The sequence below is a fragment of the Bos taurus genome, chromosome 29 (genome assembly GCF_002263795.3).
Source record: "Bos taurus isolate L1 Dominette 01449 registration number 42190680 breed Hereford chromosome 29, ARS-UCD2.0, whole genome shotgun sequence".
NCBI classification, from domain to species: Eukaryota; Metazoa; Chordata; class Mammalia; order Artiodactyla; family Bovidae; genus Bos; species Bos taurus.
Window position 1 is genome coordinate 11152841 of NC_037356.1, and position 14167 is coordinate 11167007.

The 14167-nt window shown below is 37.5% G+C and overlaps 1 protein-coding gene across 7 annotated transcripts in view; it reads left to right on the forward strand.

Annotated features, from left to right (window-relative positions):
• Positions 1-14167, forward strand: part of DLG2 (discs large MAGUK scaffold protein 2) — a 2323126-nt gene that overhangs the window by 1220155 nt on the left and 1088804 nt on the right. The gene's annotated exons all lie outside the window — the stretch shown is intronic.

Genomic DNA, 14167 nt, shown 5'->3' on the forward strand with positions numbered 1-14167 from the left:
ATTTTTACATATTCTGTCTCCTCAGTTATTCCTTTTCCATTCAAGCCTTTAGCAAATTGTTTTAGAGCACTTATTATGTTCCAGGCACTTTGTTAGACATGGGGATACAATGGTGAAACACAAGCATGGCCCCTACTTTTTCAGGAATGTTCCACAAGGAAAGAAAAGGAAAAAAAAAAAAATATATATATATATATATATATATCATCATCAATGTGACAAATGTAGTGAAAGGTTGTGTATTGTGTTTGGAGAAGGAAATGGCTACCCACTCCAATATTCTTGCCTGGAAATGCCATGGACAGAAGATCCTGGTGGGCTACAGTCCGTGGGGTCACAAAGAATTGGACATGACTGAGCGACTAAATTGGAGAAGGCAATGGCACCCCACTCCAGTACTCTTGCCTGGAAAATCCCATGGATGGAGGAGCCTGGTAGGCTGCAGTCCATGGGGTCGCTAAGAGTTGGACATGACTGAGCGACTTCACTTTGACTTTTCACTTTCATGCATTGGAGAAGGAAATGGCAACCCACTCCAGTGTTCTTGCCTGGAGAATCCCAAGGGCGAGGGAGCCTGGTGGGCTGCCGTCTGTGGGGTTGCACAGAGTCGGACACAACTGAAGTGACTTAGCAGCAGCAGCAGCAGCAGCAGCAGAGCGACTAAATAGCATGTATTGTGTTATGAGAGTGAATTAGGGATTCAAGTCTTTTCTTAGGTGTTAAATAAGAATTTTTCTTATATCACTTCTTGCCTTTTTCCTACCATCATCCCCCTAAGACCGTCATTACCTCTGTTGCCTAAGCTTTTCTCCTGACTCTCCAACTCTGACCCTTTTATCACAATTAAGGGTTTATTGGCATTGTCTAATTACAGTATGGCTATAGCCTTTTCTTCTTCATTGAAAACACATCTCATGTTTTCCAAACTTTTTACTCTTACTCCTGCTGTTTCAAGTAATAAATGTACTTTGGTTTTGATCTGTTTTCTAAGTGTCAACTCAAATTTTTCTTTCATTGAATGTCTGTCTCCTCCATTCCAGCACACGGGCTAATAAATGTTATCTGAACTCATAGCAATTCCCTCTTCTTTATTTATTTCTATTTTATCACAAGCTACTGTATCATATTTTTTGTACTGTTACACTCTTTCTTATGACTAGAAAAGTTTTGAGAATCAAGAATTAAGGGAAGGGAAGGGCTAACTATGATTAAGTTACTTGATTTCTTTAAAATGTCATTTTCTAATATGTAAAAGGAAGATAATATTATCTGACTCAGAGATTTCTTATGATGATCAGATGAGGTGAGAATATTTCCCCAAGTGTGGTTTACTTAAGATGTCCCATGGCAAACATTTTTAAAATATTTTCATTTAAATTAGACAAGAAAAATTAGATATAGTATATAAACCATCAGTTATCTTTTTAACTAGACTTTATAAATTACTTCTGGTTTTTATTTTACTTTTTTTTTTAATTTTATTTTATTTTTAAACTTCACATAATTGTATTAGTTTTGCCAAATATCAAAATGAATCCACCACAGGTATACATGGGTTATTTTACTTTTTAATCTTATTAATAATCATGTATTATTTATGTTACTGATTACTTATAGAGAATGAGTCTTACTTTTGTTCATTCTGGTGATGTTTATTTAAAATAAATTTATTTAAATAAAAGATGATCAAATAACTTTAAAATAAGTTTAGTAAACAGTAGAAGTAGTATGTGAATATGTAAAAATGGATAGGTTAAATAAATACTGAGTTCAGGCATGTTAGGTACTTTTGTGGACAAAATAGTTTATATACTTTTAAGATGAAATATTTTATAATTTCATGTAAAGATGCTTAAGTAAATCAGCTGACATAGAGGAGGCACCTAGCGAGCTCGTCTCCTTTATATTCTTTAAGCTGGAGAGAGGTTACAATTAATATCAGGAATATTTTCAGTAACAATATCTGCATTTGACATTTACACTGAGGATTTCAGCAGCTGCTGTGTCTGTTTTATGTAGGAGGCAAGATGGAAAAGGAATAGATCGTGTGTTTTCATTCCTGGGTCTCCTTTTTAAGGAAGTGAAAGGAGTTATTTGTTTATGAATATGGTTTTCTATATTGAATTTTGTAAAAGATCGCCTGTGTCTATCTGTGGAAGGGGTGGAATTACAAAGTGAAAAAAAGGACAGTTGGTAGGCCACAAATCAACAATTCTCATTGATTTCTCTTTTGAAATGTTATTTTTCAAAGTACTTTGAACCCTTCTAACAGTGACTTTGATTTATCTCTTAATGTATGAAAATGAATGTGAGGTAAAAATACAAATAAAAGGTAATAATAAATGCTTAATGTGTGTCTCTATAGTGCCTTCCTTTCTTCTCCCAGGAGTATGAAGCAATTCAATTTAAGTGATATGCTCATTCATTTGTTCATTCATTCAGCAAGTAACTATTAAATTATTCAAATATGTTTATTGAGTGCCTGCCATGTGCAAAGGGCTATGTAGATCTCTGAGGATACAAAAATAAATAAGGGATTTCCTTGAATTATTCAGTCATTTAGGGGGAAATATTTAAGTTCAACGTAATCACAAATGAGTGTCATATGAGCCAAACCTGAGATGTGTACAGTACAACAGGAAATGTTAGTTTTGGTGCATTAGTACGAATTGGCTCTGCCTTGAGAGATCAGGAAAAGTTTCACAGAAAATTGCTGAGCCAAGGCTCAAAAAATGTGTAAAGATTTGTCATACGTAGAATGACCAAAATGAGCAGGAAATGAGGTGGAGAGTTAGGACTGCAGGCAGAGGAAACAGCATGTACAAAGATACAGTTACACAGAATGTGTCTGGGAAACGGAAAATACTTTGGTGAAGACCCAAATACGATACGGCAAGAGGATAACCTCATCAAAAATAGCCATTGAACTTAAAAGAGCATTCTCATCTTGGAGCTCTGTGATGACCTAGAGGGGCAGGGATGGGAGGGAGCCCCAAAAAGGAGGGGATATATGTATACATATAGCTGATTCACTTGTTGTACGGCAGAAACTAATACAGCATTATAAAGCAATTATACTCCAATAAATAATAATAATATAAAAAGAAAGAAAGATATTTCTTTATGTCTAAAAGAAAAAAAAAGGCCATTTTCTTACAGATCAATTTTTGGGTCTTATTATCATGGACTAAAACAACATGACCGACTCGATGGACATGAGTTTGGGTAAACTCTGGGAGTTAGTTGGTGATGGACAGGGAGGCCTGGCGTGCTGCGATTCATGCAAAGAGTCTGACATGACTGAGTGACTGAACTGAACTGAACAGATTATTTGAGTGTAAGGTGACTTTGGAAATTATTTACATAGTACTATATCTAGAGGTAAAACAAATTGGTAAAAATGAAAATAAAACTAAAAGCACTGACTCTCAAGTTAGCACCCCACTTCCACAGGTGAGAAAAATCCTGCTGTTGAGATAGCTAGAATATTGGACTATATAACCAAATCATAGTTGATAAGAAAGTTCCCAAAGTGCTCTGATTAGATGGGTGGTGTTTAAAATGTCTCTGTTTATGGTAAACTTTGGCAAGGCATATACATTTCAAGGAACTGAATTGAATTATCCATTATGAAATTACTCTACCCATGTTTTAGTTATGTAGCTTTATCAAGAAAGCTGTCTTTGGTCTTGTTTTTTAATTGATTTTTGTATTCATAAGTCATAATTCTTGAATGTTCTATGTGGTACCCATTCTTTCTTGGCTGCTTTCTTGATGTTCTTTTACTTTGCTCCTCACTTATATCCATTCAGTGTAATATTCCTTTTTTAGTTATTGACATATTGATCTATATCTCCAGTTGTAGCAAAATTTAATTGTAAGCATGTGGGCAAATCACAACATGTGGATTTAGAACTACTATATAAATCCAGGATCCATGGGAGTTTTTATTTTTATGAAAAACATGTAAAATGAAAGGAGGCTCTGAGAAGACTCTCAAAAAAACTATTTAGAAAGCTTAAGAAAATATTCATTTGGCTTAGAAAAGAGACACTTGTGAAATGGAGTCTTTAAGTTTATGAAAGATTTTTACAAGGGCTTGAAAACTGACATGTTTCCTGCACTAATGGAATAAAAAAATGAGGAAAGAACTTAAGGTAGACTTCTTAACATAGAGGATGGTTGAATGCAGTCATAAAAAGAGTTAAAAAAAAAAAAAGACAAAACATTTTCTGCTTCATAATACTAAGCACATGTTCTCTGTCTAGACTATTATGGTTTCTTTTCTTTTTTTTTTTGGAGGTGGGGGGGGGGGGCTTCCCTGAAGATTAGAGGGAATAAAGACAACATTTTATTCATAATAAAGAATAAAAACATTTTTATTGCACCCATACTGTGTGCCAAGTAGTGCTCTAAACAGTTTACTTGTATTATCTCATTTGAGCCTTTTTATCAACACAATGGCATAGTTTCCGTTATTACCCCAGTTTTATAGAGTCAACATTACTTGTCAAGGTGACAAATGTGATGGTGGTTGTCTATCTCACGACTGACTTTAGCTAATTAATTATCATATGAGAATGACTTTTAAATAGCATTTTAATTAGGTGACTTCCTGGAAATCTCTTGCATGAAACATTTTATAATAAATCTTATACATACTGCTGTCAGACATGCTTATTAAACACTAAAACCTCATATGTAGGCCTGTTAAGTTCTCCGTGTTTTATTTGGGGGTAGTGGGGGAGTGTTAAGTAAGAGCCAAGCCAGTTTGATTCTGTATAAAATGATGGCCAGAGCAGTGATTTCTTGAGCTGACTGTGATATCCCAAGGGGTATATGGAACTCAGTGGGTCCTCTTGGGGTAAGAGTGTGGGGATTAGATGCCCATGCAGGGCAAGAGAGATGACCTTAGGATCATTAAAGGAAGAAAAATGAAACTGAGAGCCCTATGTAAAATTGAAAACTTAAAAGAGTTCTCATTTTATGAGAGGACTTCTAAAAACTTCATACATTAGCCCAGGGAAGCAATAATGAAGAGTGTTTCTATTATGAATAGAAAAGGTGTGTGTGTGTTTTTTTTTTGGGGGGGGGGGTTGGCTGGTGGTGGTCAATTTAACCCTTTTATGTAGACAGAAAAACACTAAGCCAAATATATTAAACATGAAACTGCTCCTAAGCTAGTGAAATCTCTGAGCACCTAGCAGAAGAATGTGCAAAATTATTCTGTAGCAACAATTACACAATCAAAGGGCCCTGGGGCTCCCACAGGAAGTACAAGCTTGCTAAAGAAGATCTTAGAATAAAACTGTACAGTGACATGCAGAAACTAGAGACTTGGAGGATTTGAAAAAGAAATATTTAGAATGCCTAGAAATGTAAATATACATGTAATAATTCATTAAAAATAAACACTTTGTAGATAGGTAAAACAATAGATTCAAACTTTAGATAAAAATAATGAGATCTGAGACTATAACCCTGAAAGTGGTACAAAGAAGGAAGGAAAAGAGTAATAGGAAATATATGAAGCAGTAGAATGGGTTATATGAAAAGGTTCAGGAAAAATATAATAGGATTTTAGGAGGAGAGAACAGAGAGAATGAAGGGGAAGACATATTGGAAGAAATAATGACTGATTTTTCTTATAATTAATTGGATTCAAGAAACATAATGAATTCCAGGCAGAATTTTAGAAAAATATTGTATTGAAGCTACAGCTCAAAAAGATGAAAAGTCTTCAAACAAATCATAGAAAAGAGATATATTCTTAAAATAGAGCAATTGGATTGACAGCAGGCATCTTATCATAAAAAATAGACACCAGAAGAAGGTATGTGATAATATCTTCAAAATGCTGAGGGAAAATCATTGTCAATCTAGAAATCTTTATTTACCTATGCTATCCTTCAGAGTCTAAGGTGAATGTAGACAGTTCAGGAAAAATATGAAAATATTGAACATGTTTAACCATCACAGATTTTTGCAGAAATAGCTGTTAAAATATGTACAACAGTAAAAAGAAAACTCAGAGCTAGGATGCTAGCAATCATGATGAGAATATAGATTAATAAATGTGGGACTTATTTTGACTATTAATTATAAACTAATAAATACTGGTGATAATAATGACATGCTTGGTCAGAAATAGTACTACTGCAACAAAATAAAATTAAAATACTATCAAATAATAACATGGAATATTGGGTGTAATATTAAAGTCACCAATTGTACAACTTTACAAAAATTAATTTGAAAAGTTAGATCAAATGAAAAGGATGATTAGCACTTTCACTTTCAACATTTATTATAAAGCACAGTAATCAAGATAATGTGGTATTAGCACGGGTAAATTAAAATAGATCAAAAAAGAATCCAGAAATAATTAAATGCACACTCATGTGATCTGGACATAAAACTTAGGAGTTTTACAAGTCAGTGAGGAAAAGGAATAACATTTTCATATATGAGCATAAATATGTACATACATGATGGTGGTTTAGTTGCTTAGTCGTGTCTGACTGTTGCAACCCAACGGACTGTAGTCCACCAGGCTCCTCTGTCCATGGGATTTCCCAGGCAAGAATACTGGAGTGGGTTTCCATTTCCTTCTCCAGGGGATCTTCCCAACCCAGGGGTCAAACCCTGATCTCCAGCATTGCAATCAGTCTCTTGCATTGCAGGCGAATTCTTTACCGACCGAGCCACAAGGGAAGCCCTTGTACATACGTAAATTCATACATACATACATCTAGACAACTGGCCGTACATATGGGGGCAGGACAGACAGATTTCCATCCTACACCATAATTTCCTTTAAAAAGTTGAAGACTTAAAAGAAAATATAAAATGATAAACTTATAAACTTGTATAGGGAAAAAATTTAGATACCAAATATACACACATAAAGGTAAACATTGACAAATTTAGTACATAAAAATATGCATGATGAAACAAATGGGATTAAAAGACAAGTCAGAGTTTGGGAGCAGATATTTTCAGTACATGTAACAAACAAAGAATTGGTGTCCAGAATACATAAAATACTTTTAGAAATCAGTAAGGTATAACCTAATTTTATTTATTTATTTTTTTTTACATTTTATTTATTTTTTATTTATTTTTTTAATTTTATTTTATTTTTCTAATTTTATTTTATTTTTAAACTTTACGTAATTGTATTAGTTTTGCCAAATATCAAAATGAATCCGCCATGAGAAAAGACTATGAATAGAAGAAGTTCAAATAGACAATAAATATATGAAAAAAAATGCTAGACCTCACCAGTAATTAAGAAAATGCACATCAAAACTACAGGGAGGGCTTCCCTGGTGGTTCAGTGGTTAAGAATCTGCTTGGCAATGCAGGAGACATAGGTTCAATCACTGGTCCTGGAAGATCCCACATGCTGTGGAGCAGCTAAGCCCATGTACCATGACTATTGAAACATAACTGCTGATCCCGTACACCCTAGAGCCCGTGCTCCACAAGAAGAGAATCCACTTCAATGAGAAGCTGGTGCATTGCAGCTAAGAGTAACCCTTGCTACCTGAAGCTGGAGAAATTAAAAGTAAATAAATAAATAAAATTATTTTTAAAAAAACTACAAGGAGCAACATTGTACATGGTTTAACAAATTAATAGCGGATTATAATGTGTCATTTAGAATACAGAACTCATATAAACTACTAATAATGTCAGTTTGGAAGAAATTTGTAATAAAAGTTCAAATTGTACACATCCTATTATCCATCAATTGTATTTTTAATTTATTTTTAATTGGAGGTAACTGTTTTATAAGATTGTGTTGGCTTCTGCCATATATCCACAGGAATCAGCCATTGGTATACATCCGTCCTCTTCCTCTTGATCTTCCCTTCTATCTCCTACCCCATCTCACCCCTCTAGGCTGTCACAGAGCACCGTGGGGAGGTCCCTGTGTCCTACAGCAAATTCCCACTGGCTATCTATTTTACATATGGTAATATATGTGTCACCATGCCATTCTTTCAATTTGCCCCATCCTCTCCTAAGCTCACTGTGCCCACGTCTGTTCTCTGTGTCTGCATCTCCATTGCTGCCCTGCAACTAGGTTCATCAATGCCAACTTTCTAGATTCCATGCTGCCGCTGCTAAGTCGCTTCAGTCATGTCCGACTCTGTGCGACCCCATAGACAGCAGCCGGCCAGGCTCCCCCATCCCTGGGATTCTACAGGCAAGAACACTGGAGTGGGTTGCCATTTCCTTCTCTAATGCATCAAAGTGAAAATGAAGTCGCTCAGTCATGTCCGACTCGTAGCAACCCCATGGACTGCAGCCCACCAGGCTCCTCCGTCCATAGGATTTTCCAGGCAAGAGTACTGGAGTGGGGTGCCATTGCCTTCTCCTCTAGATTCCATACATGTGCGTTAATATAAAATATTTGTTTTTCTCTTTCTGACTTACTTCACTCTGTAAAACAGGCTCCAGGTTCATCCACCTCATCAGAATGGACTCAAATGCATTCTTTTTCATGGCTGAGTAACATTTCATTTTATATATGTACCACAACTTCTTTGTCCGTTCATCTGTCAATAGACATCTAAGTTGCTTCCGTGTCCTAGCTGTTGTAAATAGTGCTACAATGAATACGCATCTCTTTCAGTTATGGTTTTCTCAGGGTATACATCAGTGATGGGATGGTTGAGTCATATGATAGTTCTGTTCCTACTATCAATTACATTTTGAAGTATCTACTCTTTTAAAATTGCGTGTGTTTAAATAAAATAGAAGAATGTTTCTTGAGCATTATTTTGAGATGATTTTGAGGTAGAGTGGATTGAGGTGGGAGATTTTGATTATATTATGAAGATTTTATTTGTTTAAAATGAATGAATCAAATATGGCAGTATGTTGCCACTGCTGCTGCTGCTAAGTCACTTCAGTCGTGTCCGACTCTGTGTGACCCCATAGACGGCAGCCCACCAGGCTCCCCCGTCCCTGGGATTCTCCAGGCAAGAACACTGGAGTGGGTTGCCATTTCCTTCTCCAGTGCATGAAAGTGAAAAGTGAAAGGGAAGTCGCTCAGTCATGTCCGACTCTTCTTGACCCCATGGACTGAAGCCCACCAGGCTCCTCCATCCATGGGATTTTCCAGGCAAGAGGACTGGAGTGGGGTGCCATTGCCTTCTCCGATGGCAGTATGTTAACATTTATTAAATATAGGTGGTATGCACATGTGTGTCATATTACCTTCTTATGTCTCTGGGTGCCTAAATATATAATGATTAAACATTTAAAGGAAAGGAAGGTGAGATATTCAAACACTAAAGAATGATTTGGATGATTTTGAGAACATAAGAAAAGAAGTAGACTTAGCCTATATAATTAGAGACAACGGGCTTATTCTTTGTAGTGGCTCAAATAGTTTTTCACACATATCCATGAGTGGTTGGTTCTTTGAGATAGAAATACAACTAATTGCAACTGGGCCAGTGGTTGTTATGTTTGTATACAAACTAGAGTGCCCATTTCCCCTGCTATCCATACAGATAAAACATGCTGAAAGAGTGAGCTATTCCTTTGCTTTTTATGTACATTGACACTAATTATTGCACTTTTCTAGCTGACATTCATTACTGGGCTTATACAGAAACCAAAAAGCAGTAATTTTCTTTCTGAACTCCCACGTTATTTTTCACACATCTGTTGTTATGCCATTCTGCATTGAAATTTATTGTTTTATACATCTACGTCCCCAACTCTATATGACTGCTTGAGAGGAGGGCTTTTATCTTATTCAGTTCCATTTTGTGAATAACTATTGCTTACCTTTTTAATCATATAAGTAATAACATGGCTATATTCTCATGGTAGAAGATACAAATGTTACACAAATGTACAGACCAAACTAACTGTTTTTAATCCTCCCTATTCACTACCATCTATAGAAGTAACTAACATCAGCATTTTGACATCCCTGCAAATTAAAGTTAAATATTACGTTTATCTTCTTTTAGTCATAAATTCTATGTAACATGTTCTTGACACCTGCTGTTTGATAATAGACTAATAAAGGATATTAAGGGCTATCAAAAATGTATATCATATATACAAACCAAACAAATATTTAAATGTTTATTGGTTTAGTACATTAACTTTTTATGTTTCAAACATGTATTTTCTTTAGTATATACCATACACCTAACCTATATAGCTTTTCAAGCTACCAGATATTAGTTCCTAGGGCTTAATACTTACTGTTTTTATAATTATCTATGATATATTTAGATGGCTTTTAAAAGAAAATTACGTGTGTACTAGGCAGAACATGTTGTTGTATAATCTTAATGGCTTGATTTAAATATTGCATTTACCTTGAGAATTCAAAGGAGACTCACACAGTGTGTGTGTGTGTTGAGGCATGAACCAAAAGCTGCTTAAAAGGATTAATGTTGCATCTCAAACTCAGCTGCACTGGTAGGTTTCTGTCATATGAGAGGTATTAAAAATGAAATTATAAAGGAAAAGGTCTGATGATATACAGATGGAAAGCATCTGAAAAACTTGTTTTCCATACACAGAAGAGCTGCAAGTTATTTGTCTCAATCAGCAGAACAATGGTTAGAGACGATTAAGATTTATTTAGGCAGCTGCCACCTTCTTTCTAGCAGGCACACCTGTTCAGTGAGAGCCCAGTGAAGATGACTGTATAACTATGGCAATGGCTTCATTCCATCGACCTGACACCCATCTTTAAAAAACCATCTTTTACAACTGAAAATTGTAGATATGCCTCTAATGCCTCTTCTAGACTTTTCAAGTTTGTGGATTCTCTCACTTTGCCATAGACATATTCAAAAAATATATTGTGAATACTTATATTGTTAAGCATTTGTCTAACGTGACTGTGACCCCTGAGTACAAATGACCTATTTCACACTGCCTTCTATCTCTGAATGCCTATTTAAGGAACAATAGTTATTATTGTTGGAGAAGGCAATGGCACCCCACTCCAGTACTCTTGCCTGGAAAATCCCATGGACGTAGGAGCCTGGTAGGCTGTAGTTCATGGGGTCTCTAAGAGTCGGACACGACTGAGCGACTTCACTTCACTTTTCACTTTCCTGCGTTGGAGAAGGAAATGGCAGCCCACTCCAGTGTTCTTGCCTGGGAAATCCCAAGGACAGAGGAGCCTGGCACAGGGTCACAAAAGTGTTGGACACAACTTAACGCCTAAACAAGAACTTAAAAGCAAAACTAACCAACAAAATAATCAAGCATTAAAGATCTCTCCAAGCCCCAATTTTAGTGACTTAGAAAATCTTAACTTATGAAGAAAATACAAAAATTATTTTATGATTGGCAGTCCCATCAGAGTAAATTAACATTCTTTGATTTCCCCTATGATATCAGTGATTTGAAAGCTCAATATTTTTTTCTCACCTCTTTATTGTCAAATTCCATCTTAAAATGTTAAAAACAGAAGTTTCTACTCATTAATTTAGGGACAATTGCCTCCCTCCTCTTTTTATCGACTGTATTCTGTTAACTGAATAGTCTTTTAACTACACAGCTTAGACAGACTTGAATGCAGGAATAATGAATACCTCTAACATCACAGCGATATTGGGGTAAATTGTGGTCCTGTTGAGTAACTCTTTGAAAGCTAAGCAGGAGTTATCATGTATTTATTTGTTGGATTTCTGTGGCACTTTTTTTTCCCCAAAGAGTACAAGGTGTGATGTGGTGAATTTTGCTCAGGGGTTGTCTAAGAGTGTCAGAAGGAAATGAAAGGAAAGTAGAGTTCGTAGAAAGAACACGGAGGAGAAGTAACGGCTAATGGCAAAACGGAACCCCAGGTGGCGGTTAGGCATGGTGAAGAAGGTGGAAGAATCCAGGCTGAGTCATTTTACCAGAGCCTATGCCTCTGGTGAGCACGAGACATTTCTTTTTTGTTGCAGGCAGGGGGACCCCTTCCAGGACCCAGAAGGGGCTCTTGTCTAACACTTGGACACACATCCTGACAAAGCAAGAGACTTTATTGGGAAGGGGCGCCTGCACAGAGAGGAGGAGGGTCAGGGAACCCAGGAGAACTGCTGTGCCATGTGGCTTGCAGTCTTGGGTTTTATGGTGATGGGGTTAGTTTCCAGGTTGTCTGTGGTCAATCATTCTGACTCAGGGTCCTTCTGATTGGTGCACACATTGCTCAACCAAGATGGACACCAGCAAGAAGGATTCTGGGAGGTGGTAGCCAGCAAGAAGGATTCTGGGAGCTGGTAGCCAGCAAGAAGGATTCTGGGAAATGGGAGGACACATGCAGTCTCCTTTTGACCTTTCCCTAACTTTTCTGGGTTAGTAGCATCTTATTCAGAGAAGGTGATGGCACCCCACTCCAGTACTCTTGCCTGGCAAATCCCATGGATGGAGGAGCCTGGTAGGCTGCAGTCCATGGGGTTGCTAAGAGTTGGACACGACTGAGTGACTTCATTTTCACTTTTCACTTTCATGCACTGGAGAAGGAAATGGCAACCCACTCCAGTGTTCTTGCCTGGAGAATCCCAGGGACAGCAGAGCCTGGTGGGCTGCTGTCCGTGGGGTCACACAGAGTCAGACATGACTGAAGTGACTTAGCAGCAGCAGCAGCATCTTATTAGTTCCATGTACCTTACCAAGACCTCTTGTAAAATCGCTCATGCCAACGGCCACTATGGTGCCTGGCCCAGGTGGGCGGTTTCAGTCAGTGTTCCCCATACTCATGTGAAGACCCTCAGACTTGGAATCAGAATTACAGATGCAGAGGACAGGAAGGGGGCCTGAAAAATGTTCTGCCCAATTCTCTTCATTTACAGATGAGGCAAATCCAAGCACAGAAGAAACAAGGAACAATTTAGAAAAAAAAGCCAGGGTTAGAACCCAGATTATTTGTTTATTCAACAAACACACGTTGAATGTATTGTGCTCAACATTCTTCTAAGCACCAGGTTTCCTGTCGTGAGTTAACATGGATGTGAGTCCTGATCCTACACTGTCTTGTTCTATTTCCAATTGCTTAGAAGGATGTTCAGTGTACTTTATAAAACAGTTGAATGGAGACCCAGTCCTCTGGGGGTAAAGCTCAAGTGATTTATCGTGAGAGAAGGGAGTTCTTTTCCATTTATTTGTGTTTCAACATTGTCCTTGGTCAACAGGTGCTCCTAGGGCATGTCTATTAGATCAGCTGGAAAACATTTATTGGATTGAGTCTCATTTGCATATCAGTGGAAGGAAGGTTTTCCTTGCTGAGATGAACAGTTTTTATATATTTTTGTCCTCTAGTACGATGGACAAAGTCAGCCATTCTCTCTCATCAGAAGACACACTTGTCTCTTAAAATTGACTTTACCTTTAAAATGACTCATAATAGTCTAAACCCTATGTAAGATAATTTAACCCTAGTAAGATAATTGAAACGGAGAAGGCAATGGCACTCCACTCCAGTACTCTTGCCTGGAAAATCCCATGGAGGGAGGAGCCTGGTGGGCTGCAGTCCATGGGGTCGCTAAGAGTCGGACACGACTGAGCAACTTCACTTTCACTTTTCACTTTCATGCATTGGAGAAGGAAATGGCAACCCACTCCAGTGTTCTTGCCTGGAGAATCCCAGGGATGGGGGAGCCTGATGGGCTGCCTTCTATGGGGTCACACAGAGTCGGACAGGACTGAATCGACTTAGCAGCAGCAGCAGCAAGATAATTGAAAAGGCTTCCTTGGTGGTTCAGTGGTAAAGGATCCCCCTGCCAATGCAGGAGACGCAGGTTCGATCCCTGGGTTGGGAAGATATCCTGGAGAGGGATGTGGCAACCCACTCCAGTACTCTTGCCTGGGAAATCCCACAGACAGTGGAGCCTGGCAGGCTACTGTTCATGAAGTTGCAAAAGAGTTGGACACAACTAAGCAACCAAACAACAACCAAGATAATTGAAATTGGAAGCACATGGTGGTAGAATTAAATGTGAGAATTCCTCAGAGGAGCCTGGTTTAAGACTGGCCATAAATCTTCCCCTTCAAAAGTGGTATTAAATCCCCCATTTAACAATAGATATCACTGCAAGAAAACTCTGGGGTTTTAAAAGAAAAAAAGGAGTAAACTGTTCTGTTTTAGTGTAAAGGTAGATTTAAGCCCCTCCCCATTACTCAGTCTTCAGGC